Below are 24,268 nucleotides of genomic sequence, written 5' to 3'. Positions count from 1 at the left end.
GACATTCTCCGCATAAACACCCTACAACCCTGCAAATCAGAAAGTCTGCATGGATACAATATCATCACCCAATCCACAAACTCCATTCAGATGCCACCAGGTGTCCAGACAACATCTCTTTCCTCTCTGGTCCAGGTTGCCAACAAGAACCGGGCACTGCATTTGCTTGTCGGGTCTCTGGAGTATTCTATATCTGCCACAGTTCCTCCGTCTTCCCGACTTGCGCGTCCTAGACCGTCTGAAAGAATACAGGCTTTATATTCTCTCGGATGTCGCTCAACCTAAGCGGTCTCGCGTTTCTTCTCGGCAGAGCCAGATCGGGCTCTCCTGGCAGGAATACCGCGGAAGTGATTCCCCACTCCCATCAACGCATTACACCACTTGGCGTCCATCTGTCTCGACACTGGTGGACTCTCTGATCACGTCGCCAACTTCTCCGTCTTAAAGTCACCATTTTCCCCTTTGAAATCTAGCAGTAATATGTATGACGCCCATATCCTGATCCTCATCTAACCTCTGCCCACCAGCCTGAGCCTCCATTGCCGACACCAGTCTGAATCAAACACCGCTGTGATGGTTGCCAAATGGCAATTTTCTATTTCCACGATCCCACCCTCACTGATTCTGCATCACGCTTTAGGGAGGGGCTTTTCCTGTATAGTCACTCTGGAAAACGGTATGGAGGTTCCTCGAAAAGTTAAAAATAGCACTACCCTAGGACCCAGCAATTCCACTGTTGGGTATTTACCCAAAGGATACAAAAATACAGATTCAAAGAGGTACATGCACCTCGGGGTTTATAGCAGCATTATCAACAATAGCCAAACTATGGAAAGAGCCCAAATGTCTGTCGATTGATGAATGGATAAAGAAGGTGTGGTACACATACGATGGAATATTACTCAACCATCAAAAAGAATGAAATCTTGCCGTTTGTAATGACATGGATGGAACTAGAGAGTATAATGAATGCTAAGTGAAATAAGTCAGTCAGAGAAGTACGCATACCATATGATTTCACTCATATGTGGAATTTAAGAAACCAAACAGATGAATATAGAAGAAGGAAAAAAAGAAAGAGGGAAGCAAACCATAAGAGACTCTTAACTAGAGGGCCACTGGGGTGGCTCAGTCAATTAAGTGGCTGATTCTTGGTTTCGGCTCAGGTTCACAGTTCATGGGATCCAGCCTTACATTGGGCTGACAACATGGAGCCTGCTTGGGATTCTTTCTCTCCCTCTCCCTCTTCTCCTCCCCTGCTCACACACACACACACACCCTCGCTCTCTCTCTCTCTCTCTCTCTCTCTCTCTCTGTCTCAATAAATAAATAAACTTTAAAAAAAGAGAGAGACTTTTAACTATGGAGAACAACTAGGGTTGATGGAGGGAGGGAGGAGGGGATGGCCTGAATGGGTGATGGGCGTCAAGGAGGGCACTATTATGATGAACAGTGGGTGTTATGTAAGTGATGGGTCACTAAATTCTACTCCTGAAACCAATATTACACTGCATGTTAGCTAAATAAAATATAAAGTATTTTTAAAAAGAAAAAGAAGTGCTTTTCCTTCCCTCATATTTATCTGTTGATTCCTTGATTATTTATTTATTTATATCAGTATGGACTTATGGATTCTTATTTTGCTCAGTGGATTGTATCTCTTATCATCATTATTGTTTTGATGCTAAGTCTGGCCTAGATTTAGCCAGTGAGAACGCCTTCAAGGTTGAACATATACAAACACCTGTAATACCATCACCATAATCAAGGAATGGACATATCCAAACCTCCCAGAGTTTCCTTGTGTCCCTGTGTGTGTGTGTGTGTGTGTGCGTGTGTGTGTGTGTGTGTGTGCCTGTGCACGAGGAACACTTAATTTAACGTGAGACCTATCCTTTTAACAAATCTTGAAGTGCACGTGACCATATAGTCACCTACAGTCACCATGTTGTACAGCAGATTTCTAGAACTTATTCATTTAGCACCACTGGAACTGTCTACGCAGTGAGAGCATCTCCTCATTTTCACCCCCACTCCAACCCTTGGCAACCACTGTCATATTCTCTGCTTCTGAGTTTTACTATTTTAGGTACCTCGTGTAAGTGAAATCGTGCAATTTTTGTTCTTCTGTGACCAGCTTATTTCACTTAGCATAATGTCTTCCAGGTGTATGCATGTTGTTGCAAAAGGCAGGATTTCCTTCTTTTTAAAGGCTGAATGGCATTCCATTGCATGTGTATACCACATTTTCTTTATCCATTTATCTGTCAGTGGACGCTTGGGTTGTTTCCATATCTTGGCCATTGTGAATAATGCTGCAATGAACACAGGAGTGCAGCCATCTCAAAGAGATGAGTGGATTTCAATTCTCAATATATATACCCAGAAGTGGGTGTATATATATACCCAGAAGTGGGATTGCTGGATCATATGGTAGCTCCATTTTTAATTTCTTGCAGAATCTCCATACTGTTTTCCATGGCTGCTATACTATTTTTCATTCTCATCAATATACAAGTGTTCTGATTTCCCTACACCTCATCAACAATTGGCATCTTTTTTTTTTTTTAATATTAGCTACCTAACAGGAGTGAGATGATACCTCATTGTAGTTTTGATTTGCATTTCCTTGATAATTGATGATCTTGAGTATCTTTTCCCTATACTTGTTGCATTTATATGTCTTCTTTGGAGAAATGTTAATTAAAGTCCTTTGCCCACTTTTTAATTGGGTTATTTGTGGTGGTGGTGTTCTTATTGTTTGCTATTGAGTTGTAGGAGCTCCTTGTATATTTTAGAAATTAACCCATTATCAGATATATGGTTTGCAAATATTTTCTCCCATTCTGTAGGTTGCCTTTTTGTTTTGTTAGTCGTTTGCTTTGTTGTAGAGGCTTTTAAGTGTGATGTAATACATTTGTCTATTTTTGTTTTTGTTATCTACACTTTTGGTATAAACCTAGTAATGATAATAAGCATTTATATAGCCGTTACAGCGTCCAGGCACTATAATAAGCTCCTTGCTATGTTAAATCATTTGATTATTGCAAATTTATGAAGTGGATACTGTTATTATTTCTGTAAAAGGGTAAAATAATTTCCAAACTGTGGTGGATTAAAGATGGCTACAAATTCACTGCGACTCACCCCAAGGAAAGCTGGGGCCTATTCGCCCACACTTACACCTGCGAGCGCCTCTAGCCAGTAGAATGAGATGCAATGGTAATACCTGAGTTTAGGCTTTAAGAGATCTGGGGCTTTCACTTTGGACCACTTGGAGCCTTCTCCCATGAAGCCAGCTGCCATGTTAGAATTCCAACCTCCTTGGGGCGCCTGGGTGGCTCAGTCGGTTGAGCGTCCGACTTCAGCTCAGGTCACGATCTCGCGGTCCGTGAGTTCGAGCCCCGCGTCAGGCTCTGGGCTGATGGCTCAGAGCCTGGAGCCTGCTTCCGATTCTGTGTCTCCCTCCCTCTCTGCCCCTCCCCCGTTCATGCTCTGTCTCTCTCTGTCTCAAAAATGAATACGTGTTAAAAAAAATTAAAAAAAGAAAAAAAAGAATTCCAACCTCCTAGAGACCACCATGCCGTGAGGAAGCTAAAACTCACCACTTGTAGAGAGAGATACCACTGGAGGAGCACTGAGGAGCCAGACATATGAATAAAGCTCTCTAGGACATTCTGACCCAGCCTAGCCACTGTCCCACTTCTGGGACATAGTAACTACCAAGCTGAGCCTTACCCAAATACCGACTCATTGAATTATCAGCAAATAAAATAGTTGTTATTTGATGTTATTAAGTTTTAGGGTACGTTTCTATATGGCAAAAGATAGCCAGACAGCCAGGAAGTAACTGAGCTGGGACTTGAACCTAGTATGTCTGGTTTCACAATCCATGATATTAACTACCACACTGTACTACCCCTTTAATGTATGTGGTACATATAATAAACACAATTGAGTGATTATACTGCAACATCTAAAAAATCTTTCCTCAGAGTAACATTGACACATATCTGGCCAAATAAATTTGTATTCTCATCTAGCAGACACATTTGGAACAAGTTTACCCACCAGTGTGTGCCCAAATCCATATAACCTCACCACGGAAACCATAAAGTATATAATTATAGCTTATCATTCACATCCAGTGAGAAGTGGTTAGTGTATTCATTTTCTATTGATCATGACAAATTAATGTTTATTCATTTTTGAGAGACAGAGAGAGACAGAGCGTGAGCAGTGGAGGGACAGAGAGAGGGGGAGACGCAGGATCTGAAGCAGGTTCCAGGCTCTGAGCCGTCAGCACAGAGCCCAATGTGGGGCTTGAACGGCGAGATCATGACCTGAGCCCAAGTCGGCCACTCGACCAACTGAGCCACCCCGGCACCCCGATCATGACAAATTATATCACAAACTGGTATGTGCCATAGAAATATAAAAAACATAGGGACTGTTTATACCATATAGTCATAGAAATGTTTATACAATGCTCAGTCTCTTACAAGGCTGAAGTTAAGGTGTCAGTGGGGCTTCGTGCCTTTCTGAAGCATGGAATCCTCTTCCATACTCATGTGAGAGATTTCAGCGCCTTGCAGATAGAAGACTGAAGTCCCGTTTTCTTGCTGGCTGTCATTGGGGCTTGCTCTCGGCTCCTGGAGGCTGCCTGTAGTTCCTGACACAGGATCTCATAGCCTCAGAGCATGGTAGCTTCCTTTCCCAAGGCCAGCAAGAGAGTCTATCCCCCACGTCTGCTAAGGATGAGTTTTTAAAAATGCAATGACATAATCACAGGAATGATACCTCATCACCTTTGCCATATTATGTTGACTAGAAGGAGGTCACGGGTGTTGCTTATACTCAAGAGGAGGGGATTGTGCAAGTACCCTGGGGATTCCCATTAGGGCGTAAGTGCTACAGTTAGCCTTCCATGATATCCCTTGGTTACATCCATTTCCTGCCCCCAGTTTTCTATACAATCCATTGATGCCAAGATTACTTGATGGGGGAAAAAAAGGCAAATATGAAACAGGCAATCCATGTTGTGGAAGAGGTGACAAAGATCAACTGATGCCATTTGCTCTAGAACCTGAGTCAGCATGCTACGTGTGATGGTCTCTTCTGTTACGTGGTGGAATGAACTAGAAGTCTTAGGTTTGGGTTCAGCCGTGTACAAATTGTGTAGCATAGTCATTTAACTGTTGAGATTTTTTGCTTGTTTCCTCATCTGTGAAATAGGCTTAGGTGACAGAATGTAAACAAATGGGCTTTGTGGACAGTAAGATTTACAAGGCTCTGCAAACTCAAATGTTAAGGAAGTTTAAAGGCACAATCAGCACTTTTCCATTGTCCCTTCCTTTCTGCCTGTCCCTTCCCTTCCCAGCACAAAACAGAAGAGGCATCTCGGGCAGTGTCCCCTCTGGTACCCAAGGATATAACACTGCATGATGTCACTTACATGAGGTATCTAAAATAGTCAAACTCAGAAGCAGAGAATATGACAGTGGTTGCCAAGGGTTGGAGTGGGGTGAAAATGAGGAGATGTTCTCACTGGGTAGACAGTTCCAGTGGGGCTAAATGAAGAAGTTCTAGAAATCTGCTGTACAACATGGTGACTGTAGGTGACTATATGGTCACGCACACTTCAAGATTTGTTAAGAGGTTAGGTCTCATGTTAAATTAAGTGTTCCTCACACACACACACACACACACACTCACACAGGGACACAGGAAAACTGGGAGGTTTGGATACGTCTATTCCCTTGATTGTGGTGATGATATCATGGGTGTTTGCATATGTTCAAACTCATCCAAATGTACACACTAAATATGTGCGGCTCTTCATGTATCAATTATACCTCAACAAAACTGTTGAAAAGAGATTTAAATAAAAGTGTTATTTCCCACTCTGGACTATGATCCTGGAAGGCAGATGTTAAGCTTAATACATCTTCATTCTTCATGGCTCTTGCTTGGGTGGCACTTTGACATGTTAGTATAAACTATACGAAATTGGCTGATATTTGACCTTTCTGACATACAAGGATGGCATTTCATATATTTCAATCTAATAGCATATGCTCAATAAATGTTTATTGAATGAATGATAAGGACTTGGTATTTATTTGAAACTAACCAGTTGACTCAATGAATTTTAGCCCGAGTCTCTGGTCAAAGCCAGACTTCTATATCCAACTGTCTTCCTGACTTTTCCTGTTGGGTGTCTAATAGGCATCTCCAACTCCATGTGTCTGAAATGAAACTCTTTCCCTAGAGCCCATTTTGCACCCCTTTTTCCCCATCTTGCTCATCCCAGTAAATGACATCAGTATTCCAGTAAAAAGCGTAGGGATACTCTTCAATTTCTCTCTTCCTCTTAGCCAACTCACAAGCAAGTCTGATTGAGCTCCTTTCAGACAACACTGGGCCTAGAACCACCCTTTCTGCTCTGGTCCAAAGCTCCATTGTTTCTCACTGGGTCTCTCTAGTGATCCCTCTGATTCCATTCTCGCCCCGACTCCCCAACTTCCTAGAGTCTAGTCAATACTCCGGACCCCAGGTGAGGCTTACAAATGAAACTCTGGGGGCGCCTGGGTGGCTCAGGTGATTGAGCATCCAACTCTTGATTTTGGCTCAGATCATGATCTCACAGTTTCATGAGTTCAAGCCCCGCATCAGGCTCTGTGCTGACAGCACAGAGCCTGCTTAGGATTCTCTGTCTCCCTCTCTGTCTGCCCCTTCCCCAGTTGTGCATGCATGCACGTGCACTCTCTCTCTCAAGAATAAATATTTTAAAATAAATAAATAAATAAATCTTTTCTCGTAAAAAAAAATTCTCTCTGCCCCCTTCCCCCACTTGCACACACATTCTCTCTCTCTCAAAAATAAAAAAAAATGAATGAATGAATGAATGAATAAATAAATAAACAAAATGAAAATCAGACCATGACACTCCTCTCTCACAATCTGGGACAGACCACGTCTCCAGTCTCCTCTCCTATATGCTCCCTGTCTTCCAGTCCTGTCTGTTACACTGGTTTCCTGATGTTTTTTATTTTTTATTTTTTTTAATGTTTATTTATTTTTGAGAGAAAGAGAGAGGGTGAGCAGGGGAGGGGCAGAGAGAGAGGGAGACACAGAATCTGAAGCAGGCTCCAGGCTCTGTGCTATTAGCACACGGAGCTCGAACTCTGCAACCATGAGATCATGACCTGAGCCAAAGTCAGATGCCTAACCGACTGGGCCACCCAGGCACTCTTGATTTTTTTTTTAACATGGCAGCTCATTCCCTCCCTAGGGCCCTCCTGCCTGGGACCCTCTTGCCCCAGATACTGACATGGCTAATCGCTCACTTCATTCATGTCTCCACCAGCTCTCACCCCCAGAGAGACCCCCTCCACCCCCAATAGTCTCCCTGACTCGAGTGGAAGAGGGTGAGACTTGTCCCTGACTTGTTCATCACCCTCCATGTGGTGTCCACTCAACAAATAGCGAATAAAATTTAAAGTTGCAAATGGAATAGAGACATGGGAAGCTGGGGCTAAGGGAAAAGGAGGGAGGTACAAAGCATTTCAAAAGGTATCAATATATGATTTCCAAAAGTGACATATTTTTTAAGGAAAAAAATAGAACTAGTAAGTCCAGTGGCAGTACGGAGGAGGGTGCTCTTGGAAAGTTCCATGGCAGAGGTGGCATTTGAGAGAGGTGGCATTTACCCATTTTACGGTTCCACAGCAAGTAAGTAACAGAGACAGAATTCTAATTCAGGCAGCCTGACTCCATAGCCCTTGCTCTTAGCCAGTGGGTGAAATGGAAAATAGAGCCCCAAGTTTGGCTACGCTTGAGCTGGGCAGGAGAGCAAGAAGGCTGCCCAGGGTCCCCAGGGAGTTCCCTCAAGGAGTTTCCTCTTCCTGACTCTTCTAAGATGAATGGGTACAAGCATGCACTGGGCTCGCCCCCAGTGTGAGACGGCCGCTCAAGCCAATAGTGCTGGATCTGTTCTAAGACTTCAAGCTCTGGATCATCGCTTTTAAAACACCACCTATTTTTAAAAAGAAGAAATGAATTTGTTCAGTTTTATTCCCCGTATTTGGATAACATACAGAAGCCACTTAGAGCTTAATATTAACACTCTACATCAATGTCGGCCCTGCTCTCAAGTGGCGCATGTCACATTTCAGCCATCTGCAGACTCTAAATGTTAGACTCTAAATGTTAACTTGGTTCCTCCCCAGCAGCAGAAGCTGGAAAATTCAACGAGAAGCCCCTCCCTCTTTAGCTCAGAATTTCTGCAAGAGGATGAGTCTCAGGACCATCTGTTTGTAGGGATATCTGAGAACCTGTCCCCAGCCGTGTCATCCTGTGTGGCTACAAACATTAGCCCTGAAGCTTGGCAAACACCAGTCATGTGTCTCAGTTAACCCCTGGATGTGCTAGTGCCTCCCAGAACTCTCCATCTTCAAAAGGATGAAGGGGTGCTTTCTAGGATCTCCAGGTCAAATGACATCACAGGTCAAGTTGCTATTTCCTCCGAAGCATGCTCCCCATGTTGGTTCTTGTACCCAGTTTTCTGCCCTGTTCTCCCAGTTTCTCTTTCTCCTCTCTATCTCTCCAGTGCCTGCTGCCTTGGGCCCATCTCTCTTAATTCCCCTTCTTCCCCTACTTCCGTCTCTGTCTCCAGAACAGCTTGCCCTGGCCTGGACCTGTTACTGATCTCTTCTGTTACTGATATTTCTTTATTGAGGTATAATTTACATACAGTAAAGTACACAAGTCTTCATGGACAGCTCAATGGCTTTTGATATACGGACAAAGCCATGTAACCACCTCCCGGATCAAGATATAGAATCTCTGGCACGCCAACAGGCTCCCCGGGGCCTCTCGCCTCACTGAATGGGGGACCACTGTTCTATCACCCTTCTTGAATTTCCTCTAAATGAGATCATACAGGATGTCATTTCTAGTTCCTCGGCCATGGCGCTGTGGAAAGGAGGAAGTGTAGCAGAGGGAGGCCTGGCGGGCCTCTTTACATGGACTCACACCGCCTCCACCCCTTCTTGGAGGCCCGCAGTGCAGAAGGGCTTTGTGTCTGGAGTTGCCCCGGACCACGCTGGCCTGGCTCTGGAGTGTTCCTGGAAGGGTGCCCATCCCTGGTCCCCTGGGAGCTGCGTCCTGCTCCAGGGAGCTTCAGCTACATCCTTAAATGAGCTCCACGGATCCCTGCACATTCCAGATGGCCTCATCTTCCTTTCTATGTCACCATAGAGCATCAGGTATAAAAAGCCACCAAAAAGATCTTCCTATTTCTTAAAATGAGAAACTAAACCACAAAGTGCCTCCGCTGAGACTCGAAATCAGGCCTGCTGACCCCATCCTGTGCTCTCTCTGCCCCTCTCCCTCCCCTGGCACTTTCCGCTGATCTTCAGAGTGTATTTCCCACCAGGGCCCACAGAGCTGCTGTAGGGACCAGTCCTGAGGTGGGGCCCAGGGATGAGAGATATCCCTACCCCAAAATTGACTTTGCCTTCCTGTCCCTGAGATCTGGAGTTGCTTTCACAGGGACCGTGCCCATCACGCCGTAGTGAGAGAGTGGACTCAGAGGCAGACATCCCAGGATGGGAAATACATTAACTTCACACTGTTTGCAAATGATAGCCAGCCTTTCAGTCATTTATTTTTCCATGAAGACTTCTAAGGCTTACTATGAATCTTCACTTGGAATAGGTTTGGACAGGAGGGAGGGGGAGCCCAGTGGCCCTGGGGGCTGGGAAAGTAGAGATGACCCCGGGAAAGGGGAACGGGCAGAGGCAGCATCCATGGAGAGCTCCTCCAAACCCCAGAGTGGGAGACTTCCTCAGCTTCCTGCGGCCCCCGATGAGCAGTGTCATTGTCCTAGAGACCTGTAGACCCAGGGGTGCCACCAGACAGGTGAGGCTGCCCTCCACTCAGCACCCCCTCCTCCCCTCTGTCGTCTGGGGTCCCCCGGCCTGATGGAGCAGGCTATCTCGCCACCCAGGAGCTTCCCTGTGATGGGGGAATGGGAAATCTCACATAAGAGGGAGCCACTTGGGGCCACAGAGAAGTAAGCGCCTTATATGCGGGTGTACACAACACAGGTCAGCTGAGCCCGGAGGGCTCAGGCTGATTAGCTCACACGTGCCCAAGCATGTATGGGAGCCATGGCTAGGCGAGACTTGAAGGAGAGATTTCATCCTGCCCTCATTGATATTCAAGTCAGGGGCTGGGTTGACCAGCCCGAGGCTAATCCAACTATCTCCCTCTTACAGACAGAGCTGCCAGGGAGAACCCCCATCTTTGATCCCCACATGGCAGTGTGGGCTGAAATCAGGTGTAACCCCATTCCCTCGTCTCTCTCCAGTGACCTCCCACCCCACCTTCACCACCCGCCGCTTCCTGTCCAGCAGAATCCTTGGCAAAAGTTCTGTCTGCTCACTACATGCTTATTCTGATGGCTCCCAACTCACCAAGCCATGTGCTGGTCATCACTTGTCCCTCACTGGCTTCTGAGACACACTCCGTGGGAAAATAAGGAAAAGTACCCAAGTGCCTTTTGGTGTCTCAGATCCCGTGGCCGAAAGGTGGTGGAACTGAGGCTCAAAGCTCCACCTCTGATTCTGAGTCCAGAGATGTTTCCTAGGATGCGGAGGCAGGGGCCTTGGTGAACAGTCACTTTGAATCTAGGACTTGGGGTCCCCACTAATGCCAGGAGACTGCCTTCCTGTGGGGCAGCCTGAGTTTAGTCCCCCGGGTTTTCTCTCTGCATTCTTTGGCTCAGCCAAGGAGCTGAGGAGGAGGCTGGCTGGGTGAGAGGCAGCAGAGGAGAGCTGGAGTCCTGTTGCAGGAAAGGGAAATTGGGGGGCGGAGGAGAAAGATGGTAACAGGGATTGCCTGGGAAGTTTTGGCATATTAACGGCCAGTGTAATCCCCTCTGCCTCCCCATTCAACCTTTGGGGGAAAAAACAAAGTTGCTCATCAGTGTTTTTGGAGGGGTGTGTGTGTGTGTGTGTGTGTGTGTGTGTGTGTGTGTGCATGGTACAGTACCTGCTGACACTGGCCTCATGCAGGAGCTACAGCTGAGCAGCGCAGCCAGAGGAGGTCCAGGGACAGGGAAGTTTCTCATGTGAGGCTGACAGCATAGCCTGCCCCCTGCCTTGATCCTGCCCAGGCTCAGCGTCCCCTCCCCTCCTGCCCAGGACTTGGACAAGTCGCCTGCCCGTGAGCTCACCCCTTGGGACAGCATCTGACACGCTCCTCTGGAGGTTTCAAGGTGAGATGCTGCCTGGAAGTTAACCAGGAAGATGTCCAGAGGCACTTGCAAGGACGGACTTGAAAAAAGAGGCAGGGCGTGCCACAGAGATGAGAGAGGAGGAAGATGGCCGAGAGCTCCCGGACTCAGCTGTGCTGATTTCTCATCAGCTTTGAAGGTGGGGAGAAAGAAAAGAGGATTTTTTTTCCACCCTCCTTTTCCCAATAAGCATCGGAGCCACTCAGAGTTTGAGTTATAATCCTTATTGACTCCATCTGCTAGGAGGGAGGCGGGGGGAGAGAGAAAGAAGGGAGTAGGAGTCAGGCTCCAGGGCCAGGCTGAGGGGCAGTGAGTTGGAGGGACGCCCAGGTCTTGTTTGTCTTCTCTCTGCCTTGGCCACTGGCCAGAGAGGACACTAGTGGAGATGGGGCACTTGAAAGAAATCCCTGGAGCCGAGAGCTTCCAGCTGCTGAGAAAAGGAAACCACAGGTTTAATTATCCCCCAAATTAGGGGGTTTCTTTGTATTTTGGATCTATTCTTAGTTTCAGAAATTAACAACAAAAAAAGCTGTGTACCAAATGCAGAAGTGAGCTGAGGTTCTGTAGAAACCGGGGTGGGGGGAGCCTCTCACACTACCTTCAGGGAGCTGCCTTGCTCAAGATCATCTGGGGTGTGGCCCCAGCCAATGACTGGTGGAGGCGGGGTGAAAACCCCAGCCACTTCAGCCCAGGAAGGACATCTTCTCTCCAGAGCTCCCTGCCTGGGGACCAAGGCTATGGTATGGTGTCGAGGACTGGCCTCTCCCTCCACCTACTCCTGCCACAGTGTTGATCCCAAGGGCCCTCTTCATTACACATCCCGCAAGCTCAACTGCCTCTTTGAGTCTATTTCCCAGGAAGCCTTCCCAGCCACACAAGACCACCAGGACTTGTAATATGTGCAAGAAAGGAAATAAGCAGGCTGTGTGATGGAGAGTGACTGCAGGGGGGCCGGAGTGGGGCTGGGGGTCTGCTATAAGTGGGATGACTGGGACATTTGGCTTGACACCAGACAAGGAACCAATCTTGTGAAGAGTTGGAGCAAATGCTTTCCAGCCAGAGGGGACAGTTAGAGACTCCAGGGCATCAAAGGGCCTGGCACGTGCCTGTGTCTCCCTAGGTGAGAATATGGATGAGGTGGGTCATGGAGGGGCCCCCAGCAGAGAGGACCTGGAGGAGAGGCTTAAAGGTGAAGTAGTTATTTCCAGGCATGAAAAAGGGGGAGAACATAGAGAAAGGTATAGAGTAAGAAGGATCCACCATGGCTGGAAGGTGAGATTGGCCCATGGCAATGCAGGGAAAGGGGTAGAAAGATAGATTGGAACCAGAGTTCACGGTGGCCAACTCTGTGTGGGAGGTGGGTGGGTAGGGGCGTTCTAAGAAGAAAACAGAGAGCCGTGCTGAGGTGCGACTGGCAAGGAGAGACTGGCACCTAGGGGACCAGTTGGAGGCCCCAGCAGGAGTCTAGGTGAAGCCCGCGAAAGCTAGCCTAGAACAATGGCATGCGGCATAAAAAAAGGAAACGGAGTCGAAAAATGTTTTGCAGAACTCCGATAGAAGGAGGCTGACTGGGGCTGAGGGGAGAAGCGGAGAGTGAGCACTGGCTTTCCTGGTTTTGTAACACAGAAAGGGCAGCAGATTTGCATGGTAGAGGTAAGGAAGAGATGCCAGAGTCCCTGTGATGGTTACAGGTGAATTCAGAACAGGAGGGAAGGCTCTCCAGGAAGTCATGCATCATATGTGAGCCCTTGAAGGGAGGTGAGGACCTCAGGAGAGAATGCAGCATGAACTGAGAAGAGAGAAGCCCATGGAGACCATGCAAGAAGCAGAAAACCCACCACGGAATCCTGAGCAAGGATGCTCGGAAATTATGCAGGGGAAGCTGGGAGAAGGAGGCAGGAAGAGTCAGACTTAGCACTACTGAGGAACAAGGGTCAAACAAAAGGAAAGGATGGAGATGAGTTGGTGGCCTGGGAGGAAAGCAGGGTCAAAGAATGTTGTTTTGATTTTTAGGACTGGACGGCATTTCACATGCACATAGGCTTCTGGGAAGGAGCCAGAGAGGTGGTGATAAAAGAGCAGGGAACCGATGGCTTCAGAGGCAGGAGGGAACGGCATCAAGCATGGGGGATGAGCCTGGAGAAGGGTCAGCCCCATCCTCCTCTGAACCGGAAGGCAGAGACAACATGTGCGGGAACAGGCAGATGTGCCTTGAGGCCAAAGGACTGAAGTCAGGGCAAGTTTGCCTTTGATGGTCTCAGCCTCGTCAGTGAGGTAGGAGGTGAGGTCACTTGCTGAGTCCTAGCCAGCAAATGTGTGTGTTCAGGACAGACACCTAGTCTGAGTAGCCTAAGTACAAGTGAAGATTTATTGGGAGGCAAGCAAGTAGCTCACAGGTGAAATGGCCAGGAAAGACAACTGAACCTTGTGGGAACACTCTCCATCTCCCTGGGGCCACACGGAGTCCCATCTCCACCTCTCTCTGACCCTCCCTGCTAGTCTGCCCCTGTGGAGCCCTGGAGTCCAAACATGGGCAAATCAGAGCTTCTGTGTCCCAGTTCCTAGTTTTCAAAAGATGGGGTCTAATTGGTTCTTAACCTTGGGCAGATAACCACCTTTGGTCCAATCAGAAGTGGTCAGGGTTTGGAGCCTACTGAATCCAGGAAGATTCGTCGGACTCAACATGGTGGAGGATGGACATGGAGATAAGTGGCTCCAAGAAGGAGTGTTGCAGGTCTGAAGCTTCCAGCATGCTCCCTGCCAAGGTACCACGAACCAGCCCTCTGAGCCGACTGAGGCTGGAAAACCTTAATGCATAATGGAGCTCGTCAGCAGGGATGTGAGGTTTTCCTCTAGCTTTCAGAAGATTGGGAGCAGAAGTGGAAGAATCCTGCCAGCCCATTGTCTCACAGTTGGAGGGACTCGGGAGGTAATGGGCAGGAAGGCTAAGCAGACAAGGGATTTGGGTTGGTGGCAGGATAGATGAAATGGTCTTACCAGGACTGGATAGGGAGATACCATTGTGGGAGATGGGTATGCTGAAGAAAGAGGGAACAGTCGATGACCAACGTCGGGGAAAGGGGGAAAAACCAGTGTGGGGACTTCAGGAGGTGGGAGAGAGGCCAACTGAGCTTGACTTACTGTCAGGACCACTGGGTCCTGCTCTCCTGATCTTCACTATCTGTACTTACTCTCCACTCTAGACAGGAGACTAGTTTGCTGAGCTCTCCCCACTTCCTCTGAGAAGGGTGACCCACGACTTCGGCCCAGTAAAGGATTCCTCCAGGCCCTGATAGCTATGTAGCATGGAGAGCAGAACAAGACCATTATCACTTTGTAATGCCCTCAGAAGTGTGGAGAAAGCGCCTCACCCAGAGAATCAGCATCTTCCCTGACCTCACCCCATCAAGGAACCTTCTCACACATCCATATTTGATGGCCCTCACTTTCTCCGTCGGAACCTTCTCACACGTCCATATTTGATGGCCCTCACTTTCTCTGTCTGGCTGACACCAGCTCTCCAGTTCTGCCCGATGAATCGAGAGCTCCCCTGTTGAGGGGAGGCCAAAAGTACGGAGGCTGCAGTGTCCAGAGCAGTGGAGGCTGGCGGAGGTCCTGAAGGGAGAGGCCAGCACTGGGCTCCTCTGTCATCCTCCATGCTCCTTCGAGAAGCTGGTCTGACCTGGAGCAGGAGGAGGACTTGAGGCCAGACAGGAAGGGCAAGCATGACCAGCACTGGAACCCCATTCTCCAGGGATTTTGCAGTCAGAAAGGTCTAGCTTCTCCTCTAGTAGACTCTAAGTTCCCTGAGGGCAGGGCCTGTGTCTGACGGACGTGTTCACCTCTCAGTCCTTGGCGGTGGGCCTGTGGCTGCCCACACGGGTGCTTCACTGAACAAATGAAGCACGAGACTCTCCGGTCGTGGTGAACTCAGTGGCAGAACTGCCTGGAAGCAGGTGAACTAACTGGGGCAGCTGCCGAGACCTGAGAACCCTGAACCTGGGCCAGAGACGTGCTTCAGAGAAACAGGCTGTGCGCTGTAGGCCAGGGCTCCCGAGGGAAAGCTCCCTGTCACTGTTCCAGAGCGTCTTCTGCACCTTGGCCCAGAGGACAGTATCTGCAGGGAACTTCCTCTTTCTTAGGGTTAAATGAGGAGCCACAGCCTAAGTCCAACTGGGACAAACTGGGCCTGCTTTGGGAACGTTGTCACTTACTGGGTTAAAGTTCGGGTGTTATTCATTCATCCTTTCATTCATCCATCCATTCATTCATTCATTCATTCAATAATTTTACTGAGAGCCTTCTACATTCAGGGTATCAGGAAAACCATGATGAACAAGATACAAAGCACTCATCTCTTCAAGGAGCTCTCGGTAAGGTCTGGAATGATTATTTGGATGCAAGTTAGAAACTCAGTCAAAACTAGACAAAATAATAAAGGGGGATGTGGAACGATTCAAGCATGACCTATGGCAGCTGGGGACAAGAAGTACAACCAAGATCCAGGAACAACATCCTCCTTCCTGGGGAGGCACGATGTCTCTCTTCTCTCTGCAGACCCGCACGGCTGGTTCAGCACCACATGGCAGTAAGTAGCTGCTCCAGGCCTGCCCTTGAGGAGGCTTCCAGTTCTAAAACCCAACACCAACGCCTTCAGCCTCTGTCCTAATATTTACTCCCTTGGGTTCAGATGTCCACCTCAGCTATGGCTTAGGAAGGAAAGGACTGGTGGCCCAAAGGGCAGATGGAGTGCTAGGGGTGGGTAAAGGGGGTGGGGAGGAAATCCACCTCCCTTCTGGTTCTCTAACTCAACCCATGAGAGTGGGGGGTGGGGCTCCTTTCCTGAGACCTGCCTCCTCCCCTGCCCCACCGCCTAAACCACACAGTGACACTGAGAAGGAAGCCCCATCAAGGCAGAATGAGGTCTCTTTCTCCTGCTTTTCAGGCTGGGGAATCGTTCCATAATTAAGGGGGAAAAATGACGAATGCAGCAATGGGCAAGTCCCCATACTTCATCCTTATAGCCATTGAATGAACAGTGTAACACATAATACTTTATTATAACTTTCTAATAATTACAGTTATTACTGAGTTCATGTATATGGAAAAGGCAGAAATACCATCACTGTGTTAATCCGTGAGGGCTTTCAATGGGATTTATTGAGCAGTAAGTGAATTCCAACCACTTGGCATGAAACAGAAGACTTTCCCCAGCACTATTAGTTATTGTGAAACTCAAATAGCTCACACAAGACCAGGCAGTCTGCCCCAATTATTTTCTCCTCCTCCAGGCAGTCTGCCCTGATTTAGAGGGCTGTGTTTAGAACTTCCCTCTTCACAGCAGAGCTAGCACCCACACTCTCTTAACGTGTCTCAAAGGTCATGAATGTCAGCCCGAATGTTGAGATAAATGTTTTCTGTTTGCACAGAGCTTTACAGTTTTCCAAATGTGATCACAGACATGATCTTTCTGTTTGAAAGGTCAAAGGAAAAACTCTTCTGAAAATAGAGATATATGGGCACGAGGGCCATTAATAGACTCTGCTCTCGGTGGCTTTTGTTGGGGGGAGGGGTGGCAAATTGATTTCATGCCAAAGCCTATGCCATTTTTAAGAAGTGACCCAGCCCTTGACAATGACCATATGCAGTCAAGGAAGGCCTGTGGGTACCTGCTGTAACCATCAGTGATCAGAAGGGGCTCTTTTGTGTAGCTGGAAACAGACTAGTTCTCTGGGCTCTGGAAGAGGGGTGGAGGGGCCAGAGCCGGGATCCAAAAGAAAGAGATTCAGTGGAAGATTCCATTTGTCCCAAGGCACAGGGTTGGGTGGGAAGAGTTGTCCAGCAGGAACAGGACAGCCTTGGTAGTACAGGGCTTCCTGAAGTTTGGGAGTTTGGTTCATCAGTTTATTCAACTCATGCTTACCTAGTACTCACTTTGTACAGGTGTGTGGGCAACCCCACTCTCAGAGAGCTCACAGGCAAGTGGGGCAGTCAGACAGTAAATGTGAGCAACCACCAAAAAGCACAGTGACATGTTGTAGAATGGACTACAGAAGGAGGGGGAAGGGAGACAATGTGAAAGAAGGGAGAAGGAAAACACAGGGACCTTGATACTGAGTGTCCAGTAAGTGCTACAGGCTCACACAACTCCTTCTGTCCTCAGGACCCTGAAGGTAGATGTTACTAGCCTCCATTTTTATAGATAAAGAGACCAAGGTTCGGGGGAGGTTAAGTAGGTTATCCAAAGTCATCGGGTCAGCACACATTTTTTGAGCACCTGCTTTGTAAATGACCCCACCAGGACTGGAGCCCAGTCTGGCAGGTGCAGGTGCGTCAAGATGGTGCAGGAGAGTGGAGGACAGTCCCCTGCTGGGGAAAGATCAGGCCATGTGGCTTGACAGCTCACAGATGAGAGAATAGTGAGAGAATTTTAAGATAAGGAAGGTCAATTGCTTCCCCAAAGCATGGATTCCCTATGCAACACCTTTGTGGAGCAACCATGCAGTCTGTGTGCAAGCATCTTCGGGATGGGGTTCACTCTGTCCACAGGAGTCACCCCATCTTTGGGCAGCTCTCACAGGTGGAATGTCCTTTCTCACATCAGACCCACCTGCCTCATTCTGGGACACAGCCAGCAGGCTGGGGCTCTCCTCCACATGGGCTCCCTTTCTAGAGGATTTCAAAACCAAAAAGCCTACTGAATCCAAAAGAATGACTGGACCTTGTGGGTATAATTTCAGGCCTAAGTCCCTTTTGGGTTTACTCTTCCGCAATTCAAAGATAAAGAAACCAGAGGACCCCTCACCTGGGCCCGTATAGACATCTACTATTCTGCTGAAGGGGACCGTGGAGCTGTCCCTTCTCTTCAGAACCCAGAGGACCAGCCCATCCCCGCAGCCCAGCGTCTGCCCCAGGGTTGTCTGGTTCCCCACAAACACTGCTCCCATTTCTACCATGTTGGCTGGCTGCTGGAATTCATGGTTCTGCCTGGAAGACCCTTCCAATCACAGTTCACTCATCACCAGACCCTGATTAGCAGGTGACTGGCAGAAGGGGTTCCCCCTTTCATTGTGCATGGTGCTGGAGAGTGATGAATACCTGCTCCGACTCCTACCCCAGCTGCACTGCTAAACCTGCTCCTGCTATAAATCCCTCTTCCAACAAGGGAAACGGGGCCACACGCAGCCTTGCAGGCATCAAACTGTGGGTCTGCCGCCTTGCTAAAGTGATGCCCTTCTGAGGCCCTGTAATAATAACGTAGCCGGAAGACCATGGGCCTAGTGTCCAGAGATCTGGCTTCTGTCCTTTCTCTTTCACTACCGGGCTGTGTGCTTTGGGACAAGATCTGCCCTCTCTGAGTCTCAGGCCTTCCATCCTTAAAATCAGGGACCGAGTCACTAAATGATCCCTTAGATGCTTTCCAAGCTCTAACACTGTAGGATTCCAGACATGTCCCGGGACTGTACATAGATCAGCCTGAAGCTTAAGGCCCAGCTAGGGTGTCACTCACACATCAGGAGGAGCTCAGACGCGATGACCTTCCAGGCTACTTCTAGTTGTGGAAGTCCGTGAATTCGCTCCCCCAGAGCACTGAGAAACAACCAGAATGCCTGGCCCCTGGGCAGGGACCTGGGTCTTGTTCCACCTGTCTGCAGCACTCAGTCCAATGGCCCCAACTCTGATGGAAGGAAGGGCAGGTCAGTATGATGGCCGTAGGTGTTCCTGAAGGCTCTTTCTACGGGGGTGCTGGTGGGTTTTCTGGATGGGAGTTTGGTGGGGGGCGGGGGGTGGTGATGACGGTAGAATCGGGGTGTTTGGAAACGACAGAGAGATGAGGGTAGCAATAATCACCGAGTGCCTGTGATGTGTGTGCCAAGGACTTTACTGAAGCTTTCACAGCGGTTTCGTTTTGTACAGAAAACCCAAGCAAGGTCTTCAGCAGAATGCCTGTAGCGTTTGTTTCTTCCTCTGGACGCGGGTGGCACAGTGTGTTCAACTTACGAAAATGCATTCAACTTAGGACATGAGACTTTCTCTCTCTATATGGTCAACAACAACAACAACAACAACAGCATTTTGAGTTACTTTATGTAATACTCACACGTGCTGCTATCCTCATTTTCCCAGCGATGACCTTGAGGCGCAGAAAGGTTCAAGAGCTTGTGCAAAGGCACACAGCTTGGAAATGGCGGCGCTGAGTCTGCAAGCAAGATCCGGCTGGCTTCAGAGGTGGTGCACACCCACCCCCCACCACTCAGGTGCCTCTCACCTCACCTCCCCCTAGCCATGCTTGCAGGCCAGGAGCCTAAGCTGGAGGGCTGGGGCTGGGGGTGGGAGAGGGAGGGGCCGGACGGTTGCAAAGACCAATAAGTACAATTCTGTCTTCAAAGAAGCTTCCAGCCCCCTTGGGGGAGGCAGAGAGGGCACAATAATCGAGACTGTGCGTGCAGGGGATGGGGACGGTGCCAAGCACCAGCCAGGCATGGAACCCGTCAGCCTCGGAGTGTTGGGTGCTCTGAATAGGAGCCACTGTCATAGGCCTCCGGTGGGGAGACCAGATCTGGGGCTAGTTCTCTTTTAACCCCTTCCTGCCCAGGGCTGCTGCCGCTGAGGCGACCGATGGGCCCTGCAACCCTGCTGGCATCGCAGGGTGGCGTGACTGGATTAATTAGGCTTTATTAATAGGCGAGCACTTCATGAATTGTAATTAAGCAGACGTGCATCTGGTGGCAGTGGTGGCTGAGGGTGGGAAGAAGTGATTCCAGGAGGCTTCGGGGTACCATTAAATATGAATACTCTGGCAGGTGTATATACAATACAGCCGGGACTCAGTCCATGGGCCTCTGTCACGCAGGCTGCCCTGTTAAATAAAGTACCCTGGTGTCTGAGATCCCGATTTATTCGATAAACATGTCTTGAGCCTACTGTATGCTCTCCTCTCTCAGTGAGACAGACACAGTTGGGGATGAAAGTTCAGGGAATAGAAGAGGCCAAGTATCCAGTTCTCTCAAAAAGACAAGGAAGTGATAGGGTGCTCTAGGGGCAGGGACAGGAGTTTGGGGCAACTGTCACATATAAGGGCTCCTTCTTGAGGCAATAAATGTCACCTTACAACACACACACACATACACTCATGTATCAGATTACACCCCCTCTTTCTGTCTCTGTCTCTGTCTCTGTCTCTGTCTCTCTCAGTCCTTGGCCGAGCAAGGCAGGAGGCCTTTCTGTACCAAGGTGCTACAAGGACCATGCCGGCAGACGGCCAAGGAGGCAGGGACAGACACGGGCAAAGCTGGGCTAAAACCCCACACAGGGTACAGCCTGGGAGGTGGAGCAAACAGTTTGCTCAGCAGAGAGAGGGGCCTGGAACCAAATGTTTAGACAGGGGACGGCATGTTTAACTCATGGAAAAACAGAGTGCCGAATGATGAGTGGGCTACGGAAAAAGAGGTCTGAACAGTGAAATCCTCCTGTGTTGCTGCAACCCTGACAGCATGACAGATGTGGAGAATAAACTTCCATCTGGCCTTTTCTAAACCCACCCCGACTTTCCATTTGGCCTCAGAAATACCCCAGAATCACTTCTTTTGCCTTTTGGAAATCTAGGATGTTTCCAGTTTACCCGCCTTCTGCCTCTGTGTACTTTGCAACACAGCCTGCGAGATGGGCCTGACCATGGACTGTTCTGTGCACCTCCCCTTGCCGGGCTTGCTCGTGCTGTTCCTTCATCCCGAGATGCCCTTTTCACTTTTCAACCTGCTCATCTGCGAAAGCTCAGTTCACGCGTAATCCCCTCGGAGAAGCCTTCCCTGAAACCGCCAGTCATAGTTAGCTACAGAGCAGCTTCTCCTGCTCTCCTGGGCTGTACAGGGAAGAACCTGGAGTCAAAGGCATGGATTCAAGTCCCAGCTCCACTCTCCTTAGGCAGCAGGCCACTTAATGGCCCTCGACCTTGGTTTTCTCACCTGCAAAATGGGAAAGATGGTAGCACCGTCCTGACAGGGTTGGAAGATTAAATGATGACTCATGTACTCAGCATAATGCCCTCTAGGTCCAGCCATGTGGTGGCAAATGGCAGATTTCATCTTTTTTGACGGCCGAGTGATAGTCCACTGTATACATACCACATCTTCTTTATCCATTCATCTATCAAGGGACACTTGGGTCGCTTCCATGTTGGCTATCGCAAATGAGGCTGCAATAAACAATCCTTCCAAATTAGTGCTTTACATGTTTCTTGGGCAAATACCCAGTAATTCCACTGGAATCACGTAGTTCTATTTTTAATTATTTTTGAGGAACTGCCATACTGCTTTCCATAGTGGCTGCACCAGTTTGCATTCCCACCAAAGGTAAATACCATATAATTTCACTTATAAGTGGCATTAAAAAAAAAAAAAAGCAAAATGAAAAAGCAAACAGGCTCAAATACAGAATACAAACTGGTGGTTGCCAGAGGGGAGATTGGGAACGAGGAGTGAAATGGGTGAAGGGGACCAAGAGGTACCAACTTCCGTTTATAAAATAGATAAGTCATGGGGGTGAAAAGTTCAGCAGCAGAAATACAATCCAATACTATTGTAATAACATTGTATGGTGACAGGCGGTGACTATACTTACCACGGTGAGCATTGCATATTGTTGAGAATTGTGGATTCACTGTTCAGGATACACCTGAAACTAATATAACACGGCATGTCAACTCTACTTAATTAAGGTAAATAAATGAATAACTGGCAACACTAAGAAAAGGAGATTAAATGAGATGAAGTTTGTAAAAATGCCTTATCAATTATAAGGTACGTGTCAGCATAAGAGCCTGCTTAGTACTTTGTGTTCGTCGTTGTCTATTTGTTTTTTTATTTTATTTTTGAGAGGGCGAGAGTGAGACAGAGCACACGTTGGGGAGGGGCAGAGAGCGAGGGAGGCACAGAATCAGAAGCAGGCTCCAGGCTCTGAGCTGTCAGCACAGAGCCTGACGTGGAACTTGAACTCACAGACTGTGAGATCATGACCTGAGCTGAAGTCACACGCTTAACCGACAGAGCCACCCAGGCGCCGCAGTCATTGTCTATTTGATTTGACAGGAAGTCCCAGGTCTTAAGGCTTATTTCCCTAGTGCAGTGGGTGCTCACTGCCTGTTCGTTGAATGAATCACTGGCCGAACGAGGTAGAAGCTGAGGGCTGGTTGGGTTCATGGTTTCCTTCCGCAGGATCCTGGGGGCCTGCGTTAGCCCAGCAGTAACCCCAGGCAGAGAGAGTGTGAAGTGAAATGTTGGGGGTAGCACAGGAGTATGTGCCATCCTCAAAGGCCAGGGTGTTTTAATTAGTATAATTAATGATGGCACCAACTGGCTCATTACCTGATGGAATTAATGGAGATCATTTGTCTCCTTGCAGCAGCCTTTCGTTATGGCGGGGGCTGTCGGGGAGATGGGGAGATAGCACACGTTCTCTGCCCCGGGGAAGGATTCCTGAGCCTCCACCTGATCTGTCTGCTCTCCAGAAGTCTCTCTGGGTCTCCCCTCCGCAGCCCCCTGCCCAGGGCTTCCGCCACCATTCTGGAGCCTAGCTCCACTTCACTTTAGACTAAACAGTGGGTATCTAAGCACAACTATGTATAGGGATTTAAAACATAACAGTGGCGGGAGGTCTATCTCTCCCCTAAATCTCCCCCTTTCTCCCTCCCTAACCCTTGACGGAGGCCACACTGACCCCATCATCAGTCTGGGCTTGTGACTCCCATACAGCCCTCCAGTAGCTATTAGGGACCCATCTTAAGAGGACCTCGTCTCCTGCTGCTAAGGCTGACTTTGGGACAAGCTTGAGACAAAGCAGTTAGGCTCAGTGACGTCTGATCCCACTTGGAGACACATGGGCTATCTCTTCCCCTCCGACACTGCCTCAGTTTTGAGCTCTTCTTCCTTTTGACTGTGAAGAAGTACCTTCTGCAGCCGGAATCTTGAGTTCTACCATCTTTATGTGGGAGCAGAATCAGAGTGCCTGGACCCAGCTCCTTTCCATGCAGCTGAGAGCACACAGTCCGGGCAAAAGAAAATTCTCCCTGGAATCCCTCGGCCTCTGGAACTCGCGGTTGTGTGCAGGCATTTGCGGGGAGATACTGAAACTCCTGGCTTCTTCAAGGACTGTGATGGTCAGATAAAGGTTGAAGCCCCTGTGGGGAGCCAGGCAAATGCCTTTAAATCATCCTACAGAAGGATCCAACTGGCCCTGCATATTTCAAGCAATAAAGGGTCAGCCACCCAGAAAGGAATGTCTACCACAGAGCTCAGCCCCAAAACTGTGATCATAAAATAATGGAATAGGGGCACCTGGGTGGCTCGGTTGGTAAAGCATCCAACTTTGGCTCAGGTCATGATCTCACGGTCTGTGAGTTCAAGCCCTGTGTCGGGCCCTGTCCTCACAGCTCAGAGCCTGGAGCCTGCTTCAGATTCGGTGTCTGCCTCTCTCTCTCTGCCCCTCCCCCGCTCGTGTTCTGTCTGTCTCTCTAAAAAATAAATAAAATATTAAAAAAAACTGTAAAATAAAATAAAATAAAATAATGGAATAAACTTAACTCTGGCATATTTCAGGGCACATCTATAGACCAAGAACATTGTACATATGGACGAGCCTCTGTAGCTACCTTTTTGAGGGTGTGTGTTGATTTCCACATGAATGTGTATTTGTGTGACATAAATGCGTGCTCTCTGGTGTTGCGTGGGTCTGTCTGTGCCGTGAGTGTATCTGTGTGCAGAGGCTGTCTCTGGAAATGTGTGTGAGCCTCTGAGGGTTGCAGGTCTTTCTGTGCTGGTGGCTGCATTTGTCTTGTTGTAAGTATATGTGTATAACTTTCTGTCTCAGTCTGTATGTGGGTGACTAATACAAACAGTAAGGACAAAACATCTGATGAGTCAATAAATCCCCCCTTTTCCTTTGACTGGACCGTAGAGGCCCGGAGATTGA

Source organism: Herpailurus yagouaroundi, unplaced genomic scaffold (assembly GCF_014898765.1).
Source record: "Herpailurus yagouaroundi ecotype Mexico unplaced genomic scaffold, PumYag 77, whole genome shotgun sequence".
Classification (NCBI taxonomy): Eukaryota; Metazoa; Chordata; class Mammalia; order Carnivora; family Felidae; genus Herpailurus; species Herpailurus yagouaroundi.
This window is presented reverse-complemented; position numbering follows the sequence as displayed.